This window comes from Dasypus novemcinctus, chromosome 14 (assembly GCF_030445035.2).
Source record: "Dasypus novemcinctus isolate mDasNov1 chromosome 14, mDasNov1.1.hap2, whole genome shotgun sequence".
Taxonomy (NCBI): domain Eukaryota; kingdom Metazoa; phylum Chordata; class Mammalia; order Cingulata; family Dasypodidae; genus Dasypus; species Dasypus novemcinctus.
In genome coordinates this window covers 64,622,044-64,645,348 of record NC_080686.1, presented here as the reverse complement: position 1 = coordinate 64,645,348, position 23,305 = coordinate 64,622,044, and the positions used below count along the sequence as shown (strand labels likewise).

Sequence of the window (23,305 nt, the reverse complement as noted above, 5' to 3'; positions counted from 1 at the left end):
AATTTTTCCCAGATTTCTTTTTCAGATTGTTCAAAACTAGTGTACAGAAACATTACAATTTTTGCGCGTTGATCTTGTATCCTGCCACTTTGCTGAACCTCATTTATTAGCTCAAGTAGAATTTTCTAAACACAGTATCATGTCATCTGCAAATAGAGTTTTTCTTCCTCCTTTCCTATTTGGATGCTTTTTTTTTCCTCTTGTCTAATTGCTCTAGCTAAAACTTCTAGCACGATTTTGAATAACAATGGTGACAGTAGCTATCCTTGTCTCATTACTGATCTTAGAGAGAAAGCTTTCAACCTTTCCCCATTGAATACGATGTTGACTCCGTGTTTTTCATATATACTTTTTATTATAGTGAGGAATTTTCCTTCTATTTCTATCTTTCAAAGTGTTTTTATCAAGAAAGGATGATGGATTTTGTCAAATGCCTTTTCTGCATCGATTCTGCTTCAGTTTGTTAATGTGCTGTATTATGTTAATTGATTTTCTTATGTGGAACCATCCTTGCATACCAGGAATAAATCCCACTTGGTCATGATGTGTAAGTCTTTTGATATGCTGTTGGATTTTTTTGCAAGTATTTTGCTTAGAATTTTTGCATCTATGTTAATTAAAGAGATTGGTCTGTAATTTTCTTTTCCTGTAGTGTCTTCATATGGCTTTGGTATTAGAGTGCTATTGGCTTCATAATACATGTTTGGTAATTTTCCCTTTTCAATTTTTTGGAAGAGTTGAAACAGGATTGGTGTTAATTCTTCTCAAAATGCTTGGTATAAATCACCTTCTGACTTTTCTTTGTTGGGAGACTTTTGATGACTGATTCAATTATCAAATGTAATTGGTTTGTTATGTTCTTCTATTTCTTGTGGTGTCAGTGTAGGCTGTTTGTGCATTTCCAGGGATTTGTCCATTTCATCTCAGTTATCTAGTTTGTTGGCATACAGTTTCCCATAATATACTCTTATGATCCTTTTTATTTCAGTAGGGTCAGTCATAACTTCACCCCTTTCATTTCTGATTTTATTTATTTGCATCTTCTCTCTTTTTTCCTTTGTTTGTCTGTCTAGGGGTTTGTCAATTTTGTTGATCTCAAAGAAACAGCTTTTGGTTTTATTGATTTTCTCTATTATTTTTGTTGTTATTGTTCTCAATTTCATTTATTTCTGCTCTAATCTCTATTATTTCTTTCCTTTGCTTTGGGAATGGTTTACTGTTCTTTTTGTTGTTGTTGTTGTTTCTCCAGTTGTCCAGTCAGATCTTTGATTTTAGCTCTTTCTTCTTTTTAATATAGGTGTTTAGGGCCATAGATTTCCCTCTCAGCACTGCATGCACTGTATCTCATAAGTTTTGATAAATTGTGTTCTCATTTTCATTTGTCTCAATATGTTTACTAATTTCACTTACAATTTCTTCTTTGACTTGCTGATTATTTAGATGTATGTTGTTTAGCCTCCACACATTTGTGAATTTACCTCTTTCCTCTCTATTATTGATTTCTAGTTTCATTCCATTATGATCTGAAAAGGTGCTTTGTAAAAATTCAGTCTTTTTATATTTGTCAAGACCTGCATTTTGACCTAACATATGGTCTATCCTGGAGAGAGATCTGTGAGCACTTCCAAAGAATGTACAAGCCACTGAGTTTAGGTGCAGTGCTCTGTATATGTCTGGTAGGTTTAGCTCGTTTATCATGTTGTTCAATTCTCTGTTTCCTTGTTGATCATCTGTCTAGTTCTATCTAATGGTGTGAGTGGTGTGCTTAAGTCCTCAACAATTATTGTAGAGATGTCTATTTCTCCCTTCAGTTTTACCAGAATTTGCCTCATGTATTTTGGGCATCCTGGTTAGGTGCATAGAGATTTATGACTGTTATTTCTTCCTGATGGATTGTTCCTTTTATTAATATATAATGGCTTTCTGTATATCTTATAACTTTTTTGCGTTTAAAGTCTGTTTTGACTGATACTAGTACAGCTACCGCTGCTCTTTCTTGCTTACTACTACGTGGAGTATCTTTTTTTCCAAACTTTCTCTTTCAGCCAGTTAGTATCCCTGGGTCTAAGATGAGTTTCTTGGAGGCAGCGTATGGATGGATCATGTTTTTTTATCCATTCTGTGAGCCTATATCTTTTGACTGGGGAGTTTAATACATTCACATTCAATGATATTACTGTAAATGCATTACTTCCACTACTTTATTCTTTGGTTTTCGTATGTTATAGCTTATTTTTGTCTGTCTTTTTATTCTTTTGGTTATCCTTTCTGCTATTCTTTCTTCTATACTCTCCTCCAAGCCTCTCTCTCCTGTCTTTTTCTTTAAGCCTCCAAGGCTTCCTTTAATATTTCCTGCAAAGGTAAATTCATTTTTTTCAAACTTTCTTAGTTTCTGTTTGTTTGTCAATGTTTTAAACTCATCTTTATATTTGAAGGACAGTTTTGCTGGTTAAAGAATTCTTGGCTGGCAGTTTTTTCTTTCAACATCCTAATTGTATCATAAGACTGTCTTCTTGCCTCCATGGTTTCTGATGAGAAATCCACACTAAGTCTTACTGGGCATCCCTTGTATGTGATGGTTTCCTTCTTCCTTGCTGCTTTCAGAATTTTCTCTTTATCTTTGATGTTTGACATTCTGAGTAGTGTGTGTCTTGGAGTAGGTCTATTTGTATTTAAGTTTGGGGTACGCTACACTTCTTGGACATTAAATTCATTTCTTTTGTCAGAGTTGGTAAATTTTCAGTTATTATTTCCTCAAATACTCTTTGTGTCCCTTTTTCTTTCTGTTCTCCTTCTGGAACTACCATGACACTTACATTCATTCACTTTGTATTATCATTCAACTCCCTGAGCCCCTACTCAATTTTTTCCATTCTTTTCTCTCTGTGTTCTTTTCTATTTCAGCTGTTCTAACTTTTGTATCATTTCTTCTTTCTTCTTTCATTTTGAGTCTGTGTTGTATGCCTCTAATGTGTGTGTGTGTGTGTGTCTGTTTTATAGAAATGCAGAAATGCTATTCATTTTTTTTAGGAGGTACCAAGGATTGAACCTGGACCCTGTATAGATGAAGGAACTTAATCACTTACCTATATCTACTCCCCAATGAGAGCTGGTTTTTTTCATTTGTTAGTTTTTAGGAGGTCTAGGGATTGAAACTGGGACTTCATATATAAGGAATAGGTGCTCAACCACTTGAGCTACATTTGCTTCCCATGATATTTATTTATTTATTTATTTATTTATTTATTTATTTATTTATAGCCAGTACCAGGGATTGAACCCGGGACCTTGTTCATGGGAAACAGGCACTCAACCACTGAGCTGGCTCCCTCTAATGTGTTTTTGAGGCCATTTGTCATGTCTTTCATTTCCATGGGACCTGTTACTTTTCTATTCAGGTTTTCAAATCCTTCTTTGTGCTCACTCAGTGTATTCTTGATGTCCTTTATCTCTTTAACCATATTGCCTTTCAGCTCATTAATTTCATTTTGGAAATTTGTATGTATCTTGATTAGCTATTTCAAATCCTGTGTCTCGTCTGGGGATTTAATATATTCCTTTGTGTCATTTTTTCCATTTTCTCAATATGGCTCATAATTTTTTCTTATATCTAGACTTCTGATTAGGATGGCGAGATTACTCACATACTCAATTTCTTTCTCTTTTGTAGGGATTTATTTGTGGGAGGCTGTGTGTTACTGCTGTACTTTGATTCTTGGTTCAACCTACTCTGGGTCTTTAGGATTGTCCCTGTTAGTTGCTGAAATCTGTGCCCTGGATCCAGTAATGGATTTCAGACCTGCTTCCTTGGAGAGGGAGGCTATAATGACCAGAAAAAGCCTCTCTCATTTCTTTACTTTTAATTTCCTCACATGCATTTCTTTAGTCCACCAGCATATGGTGCTCTTTGGCAGCCCTCTCAGTTCAATGCCTGGTCAGAGTGTTTGCTGCAACACGGACTGGATCAGTGTGATAGAGGATCCTGCATGGAGACTAAGAGCCTTGTAATTCAAACTTTCTCAGAGGATGGTCTCTAACCTTGGCTGGCAGACTCCTCCTTTTTCCTAGGTAGGAAATAATCCTACTCCCTTCTGCAACCTCAAAAACCAGTCCTGGTCAGTAGAGAGGGACATTGAGAGGGTTGGATCTCTTGAGTCCCTTGCCAGCTCCCAAGGTAAACAATAGTGCCCCCCCCCTTCACTTGGATGGGCTCCTGGGACACAGCAGACCAAATTTTAGGTCAAAAGCCCAGTCAACCTTAGGCTATGTCCTTCTCTCTCCCCTTTCCTGGGGAGGTGTATCCCTGTGGCTATAGCCACAGGACCCGAGGCCTGAGAATTCAAGTGTCTATAGGTTGGGGAGGATGCCTGCAATTGCAGCTGCAGCTGCAGCTGCAGTTTTTAACTCAGTTTTGCTGTCATGATTCTTTCTCTTTGCTCCTCTCTCCTCTGAGTGATCTTCAGTCTTCCCCTGGTATATTCAACCTAGAAGATTTTTTTCCCAAACCCTTTCTGATTGTCCTCTGGTTATTTTTCTGTCATTTTTAAAAAGAAACCAGAATAGAAATCCTGATAACCCTAGCATGTAAAAGTCCTTAGGGTTTTGACACAAGCCCTTCTTCCCTGCCTTATCTAACCCCTTTGCCCTTTGAATAGGAGTACATTTTCTCATTGTCTTCTTTAAAAGAACCACCCTATAGCTTTCATTTAATTTTGTTTTATTGGCTTCCTGTTAGGTAAGAAGGAACATTAACTAGGATATAAGCATGTGTGCTTAGTTATAAAGTACTTTGGGGTGTTCCTAAAGGAAATAAAGCTGAAGTTAGAAAGCATAACAGGACTCTCATGCATTCTGCTGCTCTAGGCTCTCACTGAGCTTTGTTTGTGGGGCCCTAACCCATTTACCCAACAGTGAGTTCCAGCAAAGGGGTGTGAATGAACTGATTTAGGAGGGGAGGATTTGTCAACTTTATGGTGGCCCCAAAGCAAAGGTCCAAAAATTTTTAAACTTAACCATAAGATTGTTTTAGAGTAGTGCTCTTTTGAAAATCTCTTGGTCATAATTCTTGTGCACACATTTTACAAAGCAGAAAATCTGCATTCATCTTACCTGATTTCCACAACCTCGGTTGTGCAGGATTCTTAGACTCTCTCCTCTGTCTCTGGTCCACCACTCACTTTTGCGTATTTTTAAATAGCAGGTTCTAAGTACACCTATGCAGATTCTTCTTACATAGTTTTTGACAGATCTTTTCTTCTACTCTACCCTTTGAGCTTTTGTTTTTATTCATTTTCTTAACAATAAATTTAATTAGCTGAGAAAAACTACCTTCAGAATCTTTCAGTTTCCTTCCTTTGTTCTGCAAAGAGACCATGCTTCACACTGGTGATAGCAAGTCCAATGCGAACTTCAGAAAGGCATGCATTTTCCTGCAAGTAAATTTAATGAACAGATACTGAAACCTTACAGAGGAAAGTAGTAGGCACTTCTGAGTTAAAACTTTGGTTGGTGAGGTTGTCAGGGAGCTGTCCTTGATGGTTGCAGAATGTGTACACATATTCTCTCTCTCTCTCTCTCTCTCTCTCTCTCTCCCCCTCCCTCTCTCTCTCTCTCTCTCTCTCTCACACACACACACAAAACACAGTGACAGATGACCTATTGAAATAATTTCAGAGCCGTTCTCTGGTTGCTACGACAACCAGTGCTCTCTTGGCTTTCATCTGGCCATGTGACAGGGACTTTGACGTCAGCTGGAGGCAGAGTCTGTGGCTGAGTCCACACAGTCAAAGCTTGTGAGACCCTGGTGGATGCTGGCCGGTGCTGCTTGCCGCCGCTGCGCTGGCCGCTGCCGCTGCTGCCGCTGCTCCCCAGCGCCGCAGAGCATGGGCTGTTAAATCTTGCACTTCTTCTGTGTGAGGTAATTAGTTTGCCTTGTATTTAATCGGCACATGTTTTTACAGCTCGTTGTGGTTTCCCCCTCTTTCTTACCTCCTACAAGTTTGTCTTCATGAGCAATTATCATTGTATGGGGGAAAATGTGAAGCAGCTTCTATTGATAATTTAGTGTTGAGTCTCTGGGATTTAGTTAAATTTAGATGAATGTTGTGAAGTAAGTTAGAATATAATCGCCTTATTGCTCAACACTTGCTAACATAATATTATTTAGAATTACGGGTTTTGCAGCTTGAGCCAAATTTTCCCTGTTGAATTCCAGGAATCTTCTCTTCAGCATTGTTTTGGGTTAAAAAACTCTAGCATAGCCTTGTAATGTGTTACTAACTTTGTTTTTGTTTTTTTTTTTTACGATTGCTGTCCTATTCTGAATCAGCCTAGAGTAGTTTAAAATCTGGTTGCTATCTTTGCAGTATTCATAATTAGCAATAGGGACAGCAGAAAGAACTTCATACTTTGAAACCGAGTTGGAGTTTTTCTAATAAATAAGGCATTTGGTATTGTGAAAATACCAGGGAAAACTGTCAACAGCTTCCTGTCTAGAGAAAAATAATCTGGAATATGCCAAGGAAGTTGGGGTGGAACCTCTCCTGTGTGTACATGCAGTTGTGTTGTGGTTGTTAGAGCAAAGGACACATTTTCAGTGTCCTCCCCAGAAATTCAATTGTAAAGAGAATGGCATTGGTTAGTCTTTGCAAAGGAGTAATATAAGCTGTTTTATGCAAAAAAGAAAAAGAAAAAAGAAAAGAAAAGAAAAAGAAAAAGAAAAAGAAAAAGAAAAAGAAAGAAAAAGAAAAAGAAAAAGAAAAAGAAAAAGAAAAAGAAAAAGAAAAAGAAAAAGAAAAAGAAAAAGAAAAAGAAAAAGAAAAAGAAAAAGAAAAAGAAAAAGAAAAAGAAAAAGAAAAAGAAAAAGAAAGAAAAAGAAAAAGAAAAAAAAAATTACCTAGAGAAGAGAATAACAGTCCTAAAACTAAAAGTATCACTGGTGGGTCTTTAATTCAAATACAGATAGTCACTAAAAATTTGCTTCAGCTCTTGGAAAAATAATTTAGTAGCTATGATTACAAATCTCTTTACTTTTACAATACTACATAATGCAAGTTGTTTTGTTTGCATTGTTGTAGTTCTTTTCCTTCCCAAGTTTAGCAATTTTGGATGTTCTTTCATTGCACACAAATCAGATTGTTTTGTAGCTTGTAATTCAAAGTTAATTGAAACAAAGATGTATAATTAGATTTCTAAACCTTTCAAGTTTAACAGAAAAAATGGCAAATTTTAGAGCACTACATGTACTTTAGTTGGTAATTGAGGAGTAGAAAAAAAGGTTTAAATATATATATATGAAGAATATAATTTTGTGGTATGTGGATTATATCTCAATTTTAAAAAGAATATATGTTCTTAATCTATGTTCTGTATTAGAATCCTAATAGTTAGCATTTATTTTAGTCATGGAGGTGAGAATGTTGAACAGTATTTACCTTCAGGGATGAGTGACCAATTGTGGATATATCAATAATTTCTTAATAGCTTTCAATGAGTGAATATTCATTTAACTTACTGGCATTAGATATGTCTGTTCTGTGCCGGGACTCCCATGGAGGATTTTTCCAAAAAGTGTACTGTGCTTACATTCAAGGCACATCCACTGAGATATCATCTCATCATTTAATTTAGCTCATAATTACAATAGTCCAGGGGCCATTTTCTTAACACCCCTAGAAATGTGTTAATTGGTGTGCAATACTTCAGTTGAGTTAGATAGAACTAGTAATGCTGTCATTTAAAAGCACTATTTTTGATGGAGTAACACTTTGATGTTTACTTATTCTACTTAAAATAAAGAATTCTCATTGTATTTTTTCAAGGTAGCAAAGATTTTCTTAGTGCTTTCTATGGTTTCTTAAATTAAAATGAAAAAAAAAATTGTATCTAAATGACTATATTTCGGCAGTATGAAATACCAGAGAACTGTTCCACGTTAATGGCAAGATATCAATAATAAAACTCATCATTAGAAGAAAAAAACTATGTTATGAAAACAGAGGTGCTATAGAATCTACAGGTCTTTTCTTGTGGCAAAATAAGGAAAAATGACTCCCAATCAGAATGATTTATTTACAGCAATGACACTTGATTTCAAGGTCAAGTTGTTTCAGCTTCAAAAGATATTAACAAGGAATAATTTACTCTAGAACCTGACTGTTGCATTATTCAATCCTTTGTGTATAGTTTCAGGAATTCTTAACCTTTTTGGTGCCATGGACCTCTTTGGCAGTCTGTTGAAGCATATTAAGTATTCTAAGAAAGGTATTTTTAAATGCACACAATAAAGTATGCAGAATTACAAAAGAAAACCACATTTATTAAAATGCCATTAACTACATTTTTGAAAAATTGTGATATGTGCTTCATTATTGAAACATTAATAAATAATGCATATTAGCAGCAGGTATGATAACTACCATAATTTTGAAGTAGTGATGAGTATAAAAGATATTTTACGATATCTACAAGAACTGTAACATGACTTTAAAATATCTGAGATTTCTCTTGTTAACAAAATCGCAGGTACTTTACTTTATGGCCTACATTTTAATTGAAGGAAATACTAAATTTCAGTTGACATTAGTGAGACTACAGATCCAAGTTCCCAAACCCCTTTGAAATCTCTCTACTGCTGAGTTAAATGATATGTAAGTTAGTGAGGCCAAAAGGTAATAGAACTGGACTGGACAAAATCCGTAACATCATTTCCACATTCAGTTCCACAATATCTGCTTTTATTCTCTGAATGTGTTAATTTTACAGCGTTCTCTAATTCTGTGTCAAGAGGGATGATATGTCCATATGCCTACCAAACTCTAACGTTCTTTTTTTTCTCCTTGAAATCCATAAGCAGTATTATGTTACTTGGTTTGAGAAACTCTTACCTGATTGGATAGGGAATAAGAGGAAAAACTCCTAGTGTTAATGCAAGTTATGCAAGTTAAAACCATGGAGCATGTAAGACTATAGCTATTTATAAAGGTACCTTTGTCCACTCGGAGAAGATAAGCAACTAGTACTTATATGAAGAATGCAGGATGTTATATGAGAGCAGAGCTGAAGAAATACTGTAAAGGTACTTTGCATGCTCACAGTCTTTGAAATGAGTGTTAAGTAACTCACATGGCTTTCTAGCCTAATGTACAGCACATACCTGTGTTTAAATTGATAAATCATAAGGTTTATTCTAGTTTGGCATGCACACTCTTGAAGGTTTATCTGCCGGAGATCTCTAGGATGGGACACATTCGAAATGAAATGGAAAATGGATATACTTCCCAAGTCATCTGAACCTTTTTTAATCTTATTAGATATTTCAGACCAAAACAGGAGGCGTTAATATTTTTTATTTAGTGTGTGTCTTATGCAAGCAATTGGTTCAGTCCCTGACTCACTTTGAATGTGTAAAAGAAATCACCTGATTTTCCTCTTCTGCTAACTGGGAAACTTCGCTAGACTGGCTGCCATCATGTATCACTGCCTTCCCAGCTCAGTGTTTGGGGTGTATAAAGCCATCCTTTCTATTACATCAGCACTCAAAATCTCAGTGTAAGAGAACTGGAGCTATGGCATTTTGCACAAGCTGATGTTTAAACTCAATCAAAATCCCTAACATTTGAAATAGAAGCTTAGCATTTTTTCTTTGAATGTACTCAGGGGAATTATGAAAAAGGATTTTTCATTCTTTGGATTGGAAAAGAACACCTGCTTTGGGGGCTTAGAGTTTCTGTGGCAACTTGCTAAAGAAACTTGGGAAAAGTCTGAAATCTCTGACTCCAGGCTGTGCTGTTTGCTTCTTTGAGGCAGGTGTTTGGTTTTTCAGTTCAGAATGGAATGTGCCATTATCTTCATGAAGTTAACCTTTATTTAAATGGTGCCTGTGGTGGAATTCCAATTACAAATAGCGTTCCAAACGTAGTATTTTATAGTGTTCCCAGAAGTGATATCATAAAAGTTAGTGCTCATTAAGACTTTGATATAAAAATTACATGATAAATATGTAGATATGCCAGAGCCAGATTTTCCAAATGAAAGACAGTCCTTTTTTTTCTATGTAGTGAATTTTAGTATTTTTGAATTTATTTCTATAAATGCCCTTAATCAGAGATACAGAATCCCCTTAAAATTTAGTTTGCATTAAAATAAAACTTAATATACTCAGATCTCATTAAAGTCTCAAATTTGATTTGTGGAGAAAAAAGATCTCTAGTCTGAAAGACGTTCCAGCTGCCTCCTTTCCTAATGGGAGAATTGTCCTGAGTTTCTGAATTCTTCCCCAGTGAGTGCAGGAAAACAAAAAAAAACTGCATACTGTTTTTATGCAAGGATGCATTTTTTAAGATTTGATTCTGGATTTTCCATGCTTTCATGAATTTAAATTTTACCCATTAGAGGTAAATGTCAAGAAGAATGTTGGTATTCTTTGGCTGTCTGCTCAGCTGACTCCCACAGATTTTCATATGATTCATACCATTGAAACCACAATTGATTTTGTGATGACTGTATTTACAACATCTATGGAGAGGAAATAAAAAATAACATCCCACAAAAGTTACCCCATTCCATGCCTTCCCATTCCTTATCAGGATGATGGATCAGGTGCAACATGAGGTAGAATCACTCAGTCAACAAACGATTAACTGGCTACTGCATCCACTGAACCATACCAGGCATTTTGGGTGCACCTCTGGTGGGATACTTGAGTCATATATGTCACTGGCCTAAAAAGACCAGGTTATTTTATGGACTTCTTTTTTTTTTAAGGTACTGGGGGCCAGGGATTGAACCCGGGACTTGGTATGTGGGAAGCTGGTGCTCAACCACTGAGCCACATTGGCTTCCCTGAGTTGGTTTTTCATTTGTTTTGCCGGTTGTTTGTTTTTGTTTTTTTCAGGAGGCATCGGGAACTGAGCCCACAACCTCCCATGTGGGAGGTGGGCTCTCAACTGCTTGAGCCACATCTGCTCCCCTTTTATGGACTTCTGACCTTCATTTGAGCTTTTATTCAATCAGTCTTTCATACTTTCAGTGAATTTTGCAACCCTACTGTGTGCCAGGCATTGGACTAGGGACAAGTCCAGCAAATCCCTGCCATCATGGAGCTTACATTCTAACTTGACTATATAGAGACCTATGTGTATCAACAATGCTTGGTTGCCTCCCTTACAAATATACTGGCTGCTGTAGTAAAAAAGAACATCATTATTAAAAGAAAAAAAATCCCACCAAAATGAACAACTGAGAACAATTAGATTTTATACAACAATCAAATTTTAGCAGAGGCGTTCTCCAGCTTGTGAACAGCCAGCCTAATGTGTGAACAATCTCTTTATGTCAGTGCCGGGGATTCCAAATTGGTACTCTCAGCCCTCCTCCCAGTGGGCCAAAATGCTATTTGTGCTCTAGTTTAGAAGACTAGTGGTTTGGTAGAGACTGACCTAGAGAATGATTTTTCTGTTATGCGAATACCCTGATTTTTGCAAATCCTGACTTCTTATCTCACGAAAAGAACAGCTAAGTTCGTGATAACCCAAGTGTATCTACCCCATCTTCCCTGTACTAACCCAGTCAGCATAGACTCACTGTTGTAATAAATTCCAGTGGCATAATACATTACTGTTCATTTTTTGCTCACCACATAAATCAGGTTTGGGAGAAGGATTCCAGCTCCTCTGTTTAATCTGACCTGGAACAAATCCTGTCTTGATCATTTGCTAGTGTTACTTTGAGGAGTGCCTAAATCACAGTTTTATTATTAGTGGATAATATTAGCATCTTACTTGACACAGTACCTAACAGATATTGGGTACTCAATAATGTGAACTATTACTCTTAATTTTCTACCCCTGGTAGTGCTGCCACCACCACCTTTCTCCCATGGGAGCCAAGAAGTATCACTGCCAAAGTTGGAGGGGGTGTGTTCCTTGTATGAAACACTTAACTGAGGCACAGAGAGCAAAATACCCAGTGTCACTCAAGTGTATAATAGAGCCCATCTAGCATTTGGCTCTAGAGTCCTAGCTCTTTTATCCACAGGGTTATATTGCCTTCCAAATTGGATTATATTGTATTTTCCCTAGAAGTCATGTCATATGTTGTGGCAAATTGTCCTCTCTAAAAATGGACATTGCAAATATCTCTGTTCCCACATGCTCTTCTAGAACCTTGCTACTCTCCTTCAAGAAATGGAGTCTATTTACTCTCTCTTTCAACATGAATGGATGTGTGATTGGTCCAACCAATAGAGTATAGTAGAAGTAATGCTAGATGATTTCCAACACTAGATCATAAAAAGAATACTACTCCTTTTTTTCATGGGATACTCTTTGTCTCTCTCATGCTTGACATTCACCCTTGGAACACAGCCACCATATTGTGAGGAAGTCCAGATCATATAGAGAGGCCATGTGTGGTTGTCTTAGCCAACATCTAGCATCAACTGCCAAGAGTGTGAGTGATCATGCCTTCAGATAATTCCAGTGCCCAGCTTTCAAGCTGCCTTTACCCTCCTTATGCTAAGTGGGCCAGAGATAAGATACCTCTGCTGAGTCCTTCCCAAATTGTAGATTCATGAACAAAATAAAAGTTGTCATTGTTTTAAGCCTGCAAATTTTGGAGTAATTACTTAGGTAACCAGAGTAAGTGGGACATAGGGATAATAGAAATAGTCATATGGAGGGCTAAACTTCAGGTACGTATAGATTAAATAGACTTTTATGATTTGATCTATGTATATGATTTAACCTAAAATAATTTCTGAAGAAAAATATATTTCAGTCAACCAGTCTACTTGCAAATGAGCTTTAGGAACATATCTTGTTTGTAAGTTTGGGACAGTGTCCTTCATAATAATGCTGTTGATAATTTAAGGAGAAGATCTGGATTAAATTGAGGCTGGTCTGTAGACCCTATCACAATCTCCCTCACTGCCTCCTGGGACTGGGATCCTCCCTGTAGGAGAGGTCCAGGGTAGATGGCGGTCCTTGTGCCATTTTCCCACTATCACTGCTTACTCCTCTCTGTTCTCTTCAGTCTCTCTCTCCCATACCTACTCTGTCTAATTTGCTGCCTAGTTTTCTATTTTTAGACCCTGATGTCTTTTGTCCCATTTCCAATGCTTCTGGTCTAATTTTCTGTTCTAATTCTTTAGATAAAACTAGGGAATTCTTTTTGGCCGGGTGAGATTTAGCTCATTCAGCAAAGTGTTTTTCTTCTTAAAAAACTGCCTAAAACAAACAAACAAACAAACAAAAAAACTGCCAAAATATGGGGAGTGGGTGTGGCTCAGTGGTCGAGTGTCTGCTTTCCATGTACAAGGTCCCAGGTTCAATCCCAGGTACATCCTTTAAAAAAAAAAAAAAGCTACCAGAATGACAGCTATCCCACTGGACTACAGCTCTATGTGTTGGCAAACCCAGTGTTCACTCTTTAGTAATGTGGTCCTTGTATCCTTACAGAGGTATCTCTGTCTCTTCTGCTGTTGAGAAATTAATACTACTGACTCTCTTCTCACTTACTAAAGTTTCCCTACATCCTGATGGTCTTCTAACCTTACTTAAAGGATAATTAGTTCTTTTACTCATTTATTTATTCATTTGACATTTCTGAACTCTGTACAGTGGGCCCTGGAGACGGGCACCTATGACAATATTTATTTCTTGTCCAAGTACTAGCAAGTTTCCTCCACTTATCCCTCACTCACCATAGTCACTGAACAGACCGGTAGAATCATTCAGACCTCTCATTAACCAGGACCTGCCATACCTCATCCACTGTGTTCCAGCTAAGTGGGTAGTAGAGATAATATAGATGTAGAAGGGTAATATACAAGAGTCCAGTCTTTGAAGAGATTACAGTCTAGTCAAGGAGGCTGAGTAGCACATGTAGCTATGCCTTCCACATTGGTTACAACCCCACATAGTGTCCAGCAGAGTTTAGGTACCTAGTACCTACTCATTACATCTCCACTAGGTGATTAACGAATAGATTAACTACACAAGGATATGTGATATTGAAATGACTTTAGGGAGGAAGTGAACTTTGAGTTGGGTCTTAAAGGCTGGGGAACATTTGTCATGACCGATAAGAAGGGAAAGGGTAGCCCATGAGTGTAAACATCATGAACGCATCTTAGTAACAGAAATAGAATATTTCTCCATCTGAGATCAAGGGAATGGTTGGGAAAAGAGGAAAACTACAATCTATAAGGTGACACCATGGAGCACTTATAATTTATCAATTTAAGGTAAGCTGGATTTGATCTGATAGACAATGGGAAGCCAGTGAAAGGTCATGAGCAGGTAAGTGGTGTATGTATTAAAGGGTGTATAATATTTTAATAACCTCATTTCAGTTTGCTTTGAGCATATTATTTTAAAATCCTGAATATATGCTAAGTTAAATGTTTCCTTTTTCTCCATTTTTCTCATAGAAAAGCTCTACCTTTTTAAATAAAAAATGTGAATTCTCTTTTGCCCTCAGTACTATGTGAATGGCCCTTTTAACTTTAGCTGAGTAATATCTCCAGGGTTTGCTGTGTACCTTCATAATTGTAAAAACATATTTTACAATTATTTTATTTAAATTACTATTATTTAGTAAGGTCATATTCACAAGAAACCCAAAGCAACTGAAATATTCAAGTCTTCCTAACATTATCTACAGAACTATACTTTAATGATTATGTAATTCACAATTGATATTTATAATGAAACCCCTAAGACATTGCACTGTTATTCTGATAAACCTTTTAATCAAGTCACCAACAAAAGACTAAATTATATTTAGCAAAGTTTTACTTGTAAATGCATTTCATTATATCTTAAGTTTAAAACTGGGCATTAATATATATGTTTGGCAACTATCAAAATGTTCTTTACCAGAACATTCCATTCTTAAGAAAAAGTATTGTGAATTATACCTGCAAAATGTATGTAAGAGGAATATGTACAGTAAAAAGAGTAATAGAAAACAATTCCTAGGTATTTAATAAAAACACCGTTCATTGGTATTTTAGTAAAGTATAAGATGATAATTTCACAACAGCAGCCATGCAGATTATTACTGTCCCTGAAGTGTAAAACTTGGAAGACATTGATTATTGACTAAATTATTGATTTTGATCTCTAATCATGTAAAGATTTTCAATGAATTGAGAACAGAGAGATAGCTTAGTCTTTAATGGTGAGCAAAAGTTGTACTTTACATTATAGAGCATCACTCATCATTGCACTGCTGCTGCTGCTGCTGCTGGCAATTATGAACACTTGGAAATCAGTTTCTATTTCCTGAGACCATTCCAACATTGATGTTTCTTTTTATCTCCTGAATAGCCATGGAACCCTTGATGGGCCTTTAGCTCTCTTCCAAGGTCAACTTCTGGGAAGTGGGGTTAAAGCAAACTGTTCACCCTGTTGGAGGTTTTCAAAGAGCTTGAACAAAAGTTTAGGCGGAAGTCATAGTTCTCATGAAATTATTTTTCTGATATATTCAGAAGATGTTTTCAGAAAGTAGAAGTGATTTAAGAAAGATGCAACCTCTGTTCCAAATTCTACTTTGTAAAAGAAACTGTCATTATGCATTATGCTCACCTCCAAAAATGTTGGTCAACTTCTAACCTTAAAAGCCCAATCTATTGCTGTTCAGAAACAGGCTCTCTTCCTCTTCAGGCCCCAAAACAGTTAAGGATAATGCCAAGAATTGATCAAGAGACGATAAATTGCTTCATCCACATCCCAATCAAGAGGCATTAGTTTGTTATAGTCACAAAGAGTCTTGTAAAAGGCAGGAAGCTTAGTTTTACCCAGGTTGACAAAAAGATACTGATTTCGAGATGCTCCAAAAAAAGAAAAGCCTCTCTGAAATCATGTTAAATCGTGTCTGTACTTAAAAAAACAGGGACATTTTTAAAACAAAATTTTATTAAAGTTTATCATTCATACATGAATATATGTAAACAGTAAGTATATAGTAAAAATTGTGAGCTTATAAAACAATTGTATATATCATCACATAGGGCTCCCATATATCACTCCACCACCAACACATTGCATTATTGTGAAACTTTTGTTACAAACTATGAAAGAGCATCATCAAAATATTACTTCTAATTATAGCCCATTTCTTATGTCTTGTGTATTTTCCCCCAACCTACCCAACTATTAACACCCTATGTAACAGTTTGATATTATTGATGAATTCCAAAAAGAAATATTGGATTATGTTTGTAAACTGATCTTTTTCTCTGAGCATATTAGATTATATTGGATTCAGAGGTTTACTTGACTAAGTAATCACATAAACCTCTCATGCCAGTAGGGCATTCAGTCCCCACCCCTTGGTGGGTGGGGACTCACACATAAAAGACATGGCAAAGGACAGATTTGAGGAGTTCTAATGTTGGAGTTTTGACTTTGGAGTTTAGTGCTGAAGCTGGAGCCCTGGGAAGAGAGGAACCCTAAGCCCAGAGAGAAGAAGACCTGGGAAGCGAGGAACCCAGGAAGCCTGAACCCTTGCAGACATCGGCAACCATCTTGCTCCAACACATGAAAATAGACTTTGGTGAGGGAAGTGACTTATGATTTATGGCCTTGTATCTGTAAGCTCCTCCCCCAAATAAATACCCTTTATAAAACCAACCAATTTCTAGTATTTTGCATCAGCACCCTTTTGACTGACTAACACAGAATTCCTATATTAATATTATATATTTGCTATAGTTCTGAGAGAACCTTCTCATATTTGTCCTGTTAACATAGTCCATCTTCTACCTCTGGATCCCCAAGAAACAGGGACATTTTAGGGGAGATTTAAAAATGCCCATGGATCCTGTTTCATTTCCATAAGCTTTTCAGTTAATATGGTCCCTGTTAAAAAGTTGCAAAATAATAAGTTTCATAGGTTTACATGAGTGGGCAGAATTTATATAGGATTCAGATTATTAACCAAGAAATCCAACAGTGAGAGCATGTACATAATCATGACAGGAAAGTGATGGTGTCGTGGGCTGAAATACATGTTGCAAATCACCTACTTAAACCATGTTCAGTACAATTTTTATATATCACTCAACTCTGCATCCCATTTGTCCAAAAGAATGCTATTGAACTTGGGTGTCTTCCCTGTCGCAAGAATATACCTCCTTTATTATCAATACTCATTTTAAATAACTTGTTAATTATAGACTCAATATATGTGTGTGATAGAACATTTGGAAAATACAGAAGAATACAAAGAAGAAAATAAACACTGCCCTTAATTCTATTGCCTAAAGAGAACCACTACTAATACAATACATTTTAAAAGTATTACATTGAATTTTACTTTACTTCAACAGAAAAGAACTCTGAAATGAAACTGAAGGATTTGAACTTCAGAAAACTATTTCTTTTATGCAAGAATTATTCATTTCTAACTAAATATTCAGTTAAAAATTGAAAATCAAACATTAAGAGATTGAGAATCAACACTTTTAAAAAATTAATTTTCACTTTTCCCACGTTCCCATATCCTGAGGGCCAGACTGCAGGTCTGTCCTTGCAGTGGTGGCGCTACCATAGTACGAGTTACAAGAACTGGAGCCATGGCAGGACAGGCATTTAGAAAGTTTCTTCCCCTCTTTGACCGAGTCTTGGTAGAAAGGAGTGCAACCAAAACTGTAACCAAAGGAGGCATTATGCATCCAGAAAAATCTCAAGGAAAAGTATTGCAGGCAATAGTAGTGGCTGTTGGATTGGAATCTAAAGGAAAGGGTGGAGATATTCAACTAGTTGGTGTGAAAGTTGGAGATAAAATTCTTCTCCCAGAATATGTGGGCACCAAAGTAGTCCTAGATGATAAGGATTATTTCTTATTTAGACATTCTTGGGAAGTACGTCGCCTGAAATAGATCACTGTTGAAATGGCATTATGTGTAACAGAATAGAAAAATTCTTTAAATCCATGAAACAAACAAAAAAGAAATGGCATTATGTGAAGCTACCCATTCCACTGAAGTTATGAACTCTTACATTAAGTAGATAACTTCCATGTCTCACTTTTTTAAAAACTAACAATAATCCAGTGTCTCTAAAATTTAGTTTCACTGTAGTAATAAAAACATTTTCACATAAAAATATGTAAATGAATTCTTTAAAAAATCAATTGTTTCTAAATGGGTATAGGTTTATATTTTCATTTAGTAAAGCTTAGTTAACTATCTCATAAAGATCAGAAAAGACCCTGGATAACCAAACAAAAATACTTTTGGGAAAAAAACTTTTCAAAAGAGAGTTTAAAAGCTACCACCTTTAGGATTATCCTCCTGGGGAAAATGAGAGGATAATCTATAAGGAATATAGTCAATAAAGTCACAAACCACTTTTAGGAGGAAAAAGAAACTATATAATAGGAAAATATTTCCCTAATGGCTTGGAACTAGAGAACATAGAGGAATTCACTAAATCAGTTGATTCCCTCCTTAACCAACAGAGGCTTAACTTTGCTTCAGACACCAATATTAATTAATAGAATTAAAATATTCTCTTAATTCTTTACTGTATTTTAGCTTGGGTCATATTTAGACTATATGATTTCTTATATTTACTGTATTTTAGCTTGGGTCATATTTAGACTATATGATTTCTATATGGATATTTATTTTCCTACAGTATCTAATAGCCTTTCTCTTCTGTGGCTGACTTGGAGAAACTTACATCTTCAGCACATATGCAGCATGTTAGAGTTTACTTCTTGATTCTTAATTATTCAGTTTGGTCATAGTATCCTCTTTCTTGTTGAAGATGTTCTTCACCAAGACCAAGTATTCTAGTTTGGACCAACTATAGGCTGCCCCAACAGGATTTCTTTCTATCACAAAATGGAATTAGTTCCATGGTTTCCTTTATCAAGGTCTTCCCCTTTCTTGGATTCATTTTCAGTTTTTTCTGGGAGATATTTTTGAATTTTTTTTTTCAAAATGGCAGAAGAAAGGCTAAACCTATATCTCTGTGGATCTTTATTTTGCCCTCACACTTGAAAACTAGATTCAAAGTGAATTTCCATCACAATTTTATGGACTTTTGTTCCATTGTCTAAAGAGCAACCTGAAAAGCAGATACTAAGTCTGGTAACATTTTGCTTTTGATTTCTTTATAGGTAGCTTTTATCTCCCTTGTGAACTTTTAGGATTTTCTCTTTGTACTTGGAGAACAAAAATTCACCAGGAATTGTCCTGATATGTCTTTTTTTATTATTCCTCTTCAGGCTATTTTTTAAGCCAAAGACTCAAGATTGTTCAGCTCAGTAAAATAGTCTTCTATTATTTCTTTGAAATTTTCATCTTATCTATTTTCTTTGTTTTCTCCTCCTATAATTCTTATTATTTAAAAAAAATTAGGTTTATTATCTCCAAGAAACATTAGATCTCTTGGATTTCTTCTCTGTTCATTAATTTTCTCTTCCATTTTCTCTCTCTTTTCCCTTTTATGTACATTTGGAGAATTTCCTCAGTTTCATTTTTCAGATCTCAAATTTATGACTATGTAATTTCATTTCAGTTATTCAGCCTTTCAATTGAAGGTCTTTCAAAAATCATTCTTTCTTTCTAGCTCCCTTTTCATAGCAGAATGCACTTGTTTATGGGTACAATATTCCCTCAAATTTCTCTAAGACAGTAATAGGACTTTTTTAAAAGTCCTGTTCTATGACTGGTATCAATTCTATTTCCTGTGGCATCAGTTGTTCTGTTGTTCTTCTGGATCCTTCTTTTTTTGTACTCTGTTTTGCTTAAATGCTTGTCACGTTTGATTGGTCCAATCATGTTTATAAATGAAGGGCTGAGTTGCCTAGTGGATGTACTGGTGAGATTTCTACCAAGCTTCTCCTCATGAATGGCAGGACCAGGTCATGAATGGCTAGACACATGGGAGGCACATGCAGCAGCAAGTACCAGACAGGCAATTCTATGAATGCCCAAACTGCCAAAGCCAGGAAGGTTTATTTGGGAGGTAAACTACTTTGGTGTACCACTCCTGTGCAGAATTGGGAGTGGGGTGGAAAGAGAGGGGAAAAAACTTTCTTGGAGAGTCCTTTTATTAATTTCCTTCACTGTTCTTTCTCCCCGTGACTCCAGATCTGAATTCTTCAGAGTTCTGTTGGGAAGAATAGTTCTAACCCGCTTATCAGCTTTCTCTGAAACCTATTTTATTCTGTTTTTTTCTGGCTCAATTCATCCACGTCTGTTTGTTATTTTCCAGATATTCCTTAAAATTTCTGTCTACTGAGGAAACTTTGCTGATTTCCATCCCTGTTATAGATTTTTTTTCTTTTCCATATATATTTTCTGCCACTTCAGTGGAATTTCTGGAGGTAGGACGGGTAAACTCACATATTCGGTCCGCCTCCTTGAAGTCAGATGGTATTAACATTCAGCGTAGATGTCCCAGTGTGTTAATTTGTGACTGGCATGACCCTAGGGCATATGTCTTATCTCCGCAAGGCCATTTCTCTTTTCTTTCATGGCCACAGTCAGCACCCTCAGCCCTAGTTGGCTGTATGATCAGCAAGGATCATTTATTCAGAGAGAGCAAAGTGAAAAAGAATGGGTCACCTGACCAATTCCATCATCAAACCTCCAATGCTTTCCTCAGAACAGAGGCTGACTCCATACAGGCCCTGCCCCCCTAACTTTTCCAGTGTTCCTATACAAGACAAACCCTGACTATAACACTTATTTCATAGTTCTAAAGCTTCCTATGTGTCTCCTCTAATAAAATCTAAGTTCCCTGAAGGAAACATGGTACCATGTTTTATGCTTTGCATCCTCACTTCACCAAAGGGGCTGGCATGTACTGAGTGCCGAACACAGATTGAATAATCAAGTAACCAAATGCAAGAGCAAAGGAATGACGAACTTCTTGTTGGCCTGTCTGAAAATGAGGCCACTCACCTCCTTATTAGTCAGGAGAAGCTTTGGGGAAGGATGTTTCAGGCATCAGGAGCAGTATATGTGAAGGCCCAGAAGCAAGATGGAGCATGACTTTTCTGGGGATCGATGGGGATTGTTCCCAGAGGACAAAAGATTATTGGTTCATCCAAATAAAATCTCTTGTCTCAGTTGGTTCCGTTTGTGCTGAGTGACAGTCTAATTAAAGGATTCTTCGTATCTTTGCCAGTACTTCAAGTGTAGGTCTAATTAGAGCTGTTCTATTTTAGCGGAAATGCTGATGCTTCAATTCTGTAGGGATCAGTAAAGGCTCCTTCGTGGTTCTATATAACCATATGATTTAAAACCCACACCAATCTTCTTTGCAAATTTACTTTAAAAGATTTGCTTATACTCATTTTAAGTAGCATTAATTGTATTGACTCCTCACATCACAGGAACAGTATGAAACCCCAGACAGCTTAGAATGGAGCTTTCAAGTTGGCCTTTGTCTCCTGTTGCCTGCTGGTAATTGGTAAAATATGAACACCTCAGTTATAGAGCACAGCTGCTTTATACCATTGCCTTACAGGAATTCCTTGCTCAAATAGCCACCTGAAACTCCTCCCCAGGGATCTGAGTGCTTCACCTCCTTTTTCTGATAACTTAATAAAAAAATATTAGCTGTCAGCCAGGAAGCAAGTAGGCTCTCAATTCTTGGTTAATTAAAATTAGTCTTTTAATTTTGAGATGCGTTAGTATATCCACAACAGCAGGTACTCAATAAATATTTGTCAAATGAGTGAAAGAATGAATGGTACATTAAAGGAGAGATTGGGTTTGCATTTCTTGAAATTAGAGCCAAGGAGCACATTTGCTGGAAATGATCCTAAGTAAGTGCAGGGATCTGCTTTCAATGGTGGGACCTTTTCTCTTCTCATTTTAACCACTTTCAGTCCCATCATGTGCTGCACATCCATCCAGCTCTAGTCTTTGTGGATAATTCATTCCAGGATTCAGAATGTCACTAAGGACATCACAGTGGTTCCTTTCATTTGGCCATAACGTGGGATTGCAGGATATGCCATTTCCCATGGTTTTGTGCCTCACCTCTTGGGGAGAGACCCTGACACAAAGAGAACATCCATCGCATCCCCAGCCTCTCAGCATCAAACTGGGTCTGTTTTTAAGAGCGAAGCTGTGTGGCCCCCCTCAGCCATCTCGTGTTAGGTGTGTGACTGTATAGCAGGATATTCCCAGTTGCCTGAGTCCGGAGCTGCCTGGGCAACCACCAGTGAAATACTAGGCTATCATAAGAGGAAAACAATGTCTGGGAATGCTGGCAACATAAAGTGACTGGCATAGAGGGACACATTTTGGCAGCCCTTGCATGAGTGAGAGCTGAGGGCACAAAGAGAAATGACTGCATGAAAGTGACACAGGCAGAGAAACTTAAGTCCTCTCATTATTCAAAGTCTTAGTTGGATCTGAGCTGCTGTATTAGTGGAGAGGAGCACTAGCCCAAATTGACCCTGAAGGGCCCTGGTTGAAATCTTCCCAGGAGCCTAAGAGGACAGGTATAGTTTCTAAACACAAGTATCTCCAGTGTCTGGAGTCAGAATCACAGTGGTGAGGTTGAAAATGCAGATTCCTGAAACTAAACCCAGAATTTGAGAGTCAGAATCTATAGGAGTGGGGCTTGAGATCTATCTTGTTACAAAAGTTCCAACGTGATTCTGATCTCCCACCAACTAAACCTTGGGAACCACCTGCAGAGGGCATGTTTTTCCTATTCCCACTCTGCAGATCTTGCTTGCGCACACTGCCAAACACCAGGAATTTTAGTCAACCTTGTTCCAGGTCAGTGCATAATATGAAGAAGCCCAGATCTGTGCCTTTGTGTTTAACACATAATGCTAGGATACAGGCACTACCTTAAGCCTTAAAGACAAATACAGTGCAATTCTTGCCTTCAGGAAACCGTAAGTCATGAAGTTACAAGCGGCTTCCCTCATCCAACATGCAGGCCACCCAGCAATACTCAAAACACCTGTTATCGATGTATACCAATGGCCACAAAGAGCTCCTATGCAAGTCAGAAGTTATCAGCCCAAATCACTATCACAACTGGAAAACAACTCCAAGGAAGACCCCTGTTTGTGAGGAGCAACCTAAGGATGGGGCTAATTCACAAAACTCCCAATAGAACTGTCACAACCAGATTTAGCAAAATACAGGATACCAGTTAAATTTGAACTTTAGCTAAGCAATGATTACTTATATTAATTATATTAGAATAAGGATGTCCCACGAAATATTGGGGTACACTTATACTAAAACATTGTTGGCCTTTTATTTGAAATTCAGACTTAATTGTATGTCCCATATTTTATCTGCAGCCCT

The 23,305-nt window shown here is 36.9% G+C and overlaps 1 protein-coding gene across 19 annotated transcripts in view; it reads left to right on the top strand.

Annotated features, from left to right (window-relative positions):
• The window catches only part of NCALD (neurocalcin delta), a 420,474-nt gene that overhangs the window by 324,334 nt on the left and 72,835 nt on the right, over positions 1–23,305 (top strand). Inside the window, exon 1 of one of the 19 annotated variants that reach the window (XM_004476407.5) lies at positions 5,595–5,917. The exons of 16 other annotated variants lie outside the window; for them this stretch is intronic. The gene's annotated coding sequence lies outside the window, so the exon portion shown is untranslated. Of the gene's footprint in view, positions 1–5,594; positions 5,918–23,305 lie in introns of those variants that run through there. 2 more of the 19 variants (XM_023584077.3, XM_058275827.2) reach the window with 2 other exon arrangements.